The sequence below is a fragment of the Cebus imitator genome, unplaced genomic scaffold, assembly GCF_001604975.1.
Source record: "Cebus imitator isolate Cc_AM_T3 unplaced genomic scaffold, Cebus_imitator-1.0 Scaffold23, whole genome shotgun sequence".
Classification (NCBI taxonomy): domain Eukaryota; kingdom Metazoa; phylum Chordata; class Mammalia; order Primates; family Cebidae; genus Cebus; species Cebus imitator.
Window position 1 is genome coordinate 5,528,386 of NW_016107338.1, and position 2,424 is coordinate 5,530,809.

The window sequence follows — 2,424 nt, forward strand, 5'->3', positions numbered from 1 at the left end:
TCAAGCAATTCTCTTGCCTCAGCCTCCTAAGTAGCTGGGATTACAAGCACGTGCCAGCACGCGTGGCTAATTTTTGTGTTTTTAGTAGAGATGGGGTTTCATCATGTTGATGAGGCTGGTCTCGAACTCCTGACCTCAAGTGATCCGCCTGCCTTGGCCTCCCAAAGTGGTGCGATTACAGGTGTGAGTCACCACACTTGGCCTCTTTTCTTTTTTTTTAAATAACATAATGAGTTTATATTTACTATAGTACTTCTCATTAGGAGGATGTTACTCAGTTAATATAAAGTTGTTTTCTTAACATTAAATCTCTTTTCCATGTCAATGTCTATAGTGTTTTTTTTAATATTAAGTCTTTTCTGCATTTCAATATTAGATACACTGAATACATTTTTCTAAACATTGTTCCCCAGAGATAAAAGTTTCCATTTTGGGCTGACTATCTGATACCTAAATACAATATTACCTTGAAAGGCAACAAAACAAAAATCTAATAAAACTGTGGAGAAGAGACTCCTCAGTGAGTCAGAAGGCATCGATTACAGCTGAACGGCGGTGATTTACAGCTGAACGGCGGTGATTTACAGCTGAACGGCGGTGATTTCCTAAGCTTCTAGGCAAGAACTTCCTTCTTCCTATTTCACATGCTTTGAGAATTCTAAAACTATGAAATATTACTTCTGTCGATTTCAGCCATCTTACTTCTTTGACCTCCTTTCTAAACAGCAAATACAAATTATAGGCTGCATTTTTCAGTGCAGTATTTGTTGTAAAGAAAACATTTTTAAAAATTTTTATAAATGTATCTGTTTGTTCCCATTTCATGGAAACAATGAATAATGTAAAACTCCCTTATTTACCAATTCTTAGAAACTTTCAGACACCAAAGCTCAGGGGTTTTCAGGGTGAGATCTGATTCAGTAAGCCCTTCAAAGTGACATCTGTCCATCTCTTTTCTGCATATACCTTCAAGCAAGCACAGATGCCTGTCATGCTGGGAACCACACCTAGCAAGAGAGTGATTGCATCTCAGGCTTCAACTGCCTTAACAACAGGCAGCATCAAAGGCGTGACATGAGAACTAAGGACAACTGTGTTGAAACTGAAGTCATGATGTTGGAATCTTGAGGGCTAAAAGTTCCAAAGACATGGGATATAGAATTATATTTGACTCGAAATTTTCCCTTCCTGGAGCTCCGGATGCTGCAATTAAGAGGTTCCACGTGACACTGCCTTCCAGTAAGTAGCCATAACAGGCATCAGCACTAGGGATTTCTTACCAGGGTTTGATCTTACCTACCTGTGGGAGCTGCTGACACAGTTTCTGTAAGGCTCCTGTCCTCAGGTCTGATGCTGGAGCTTGCAGTCCGCAGGGCAGGCAGCTGGGCCAGGCAGCTGGGCCAGGGAGATGGGTGTAAGGTGGGGGTGAGCAAGAACAAGCTGGAAAACACCCACTAGAGACCATGAGGATGAGTTGAAACTGTGTCTCTGATTTGGGTGGCATGGGTTTCCTGCAGAAGTCAGGATCCTTCATCACAGACCTAAGCAGTCGCGTCTGGCCCAGAAGTCAGGAAAGCTGAAGGAGGATCCTGGGAAGGGGAGAGCAGCTGCAGGCCCAGCCCTGCCTCCTGCTAACGTGGTGAGCCAGCAGAAAGTGACAACGTGTGCAAGCTACAAAAACTGCTGCTGCTTCACTTCCACCCTGCGAATCTCACACCAGGAGCTTCCACATGGCCCACCCTAACTGTAAACATACAGGGAAGTGAATTCTGGGAAATGTAATTCAGCCTCACCAGGTTGGCATTTAGAAAGCTACATCAGGTAGCACATGGAACTGAGGGGAAAGCTCAAGAATCAGGTTTTGGACAGGAAAGGAAGCAAAGGAGCTCGGGGGGTCGGTGTGGCGGATGGCCACTCATGCTCTAAGTCTTTGAATTGCCTCCAACCGAGTTTCCTCCTTGTACTGCTCAAATTCCCAGGGCAGAGTCCAACTGGCTCATGTGGGTCATGTACTTACTCCTTGGCCAGAGGAGGGTGGACCCTTGGTTGACTGTCCAATATCATTGCATGCAATGGGGGAGCGGTGGTCCACCAAAGGCTAATCAAAGCGCTGTCATGAGAGTGAGGGAAGTGGATGCTGGGCAGGCAGACACGATGAATACTCACTGCCCCTGTGAATGCTACAGAATAGGGAGGCAGGAGGCGCTGAAAACAAATTTCGCTGCTGCTCAGGTTCATTTCCAGCCTTACTCTGAAGTCAAGCTTTTGGAGAGTAGAGACAACATGTTTCTCATACTCTTCCCCAAACCTAATCATAACAAAGGACTGACATTTAGGGTGAAGATAGCAAAGTAGCCCCAGAATCCCGGCTTCTGGTTACCACTCTTCTTTCTGTCAGGAGGGTGTGTGTGTGTGTGTGTGTGT

General features: G+C 45.1%; 1 pseudogene; it reads right to left on the reverse strand.

Moving 5' to 3' along the window:
- Nucleotides 1-900: 900 nt before the first annotated feature.
- Nucleotides 901-1,636, reverse strand: LOC119470120 (annotated as a pseudogene).
- Nucleotides 1,637-2,424: the final 788 nt, after the last annotated feature.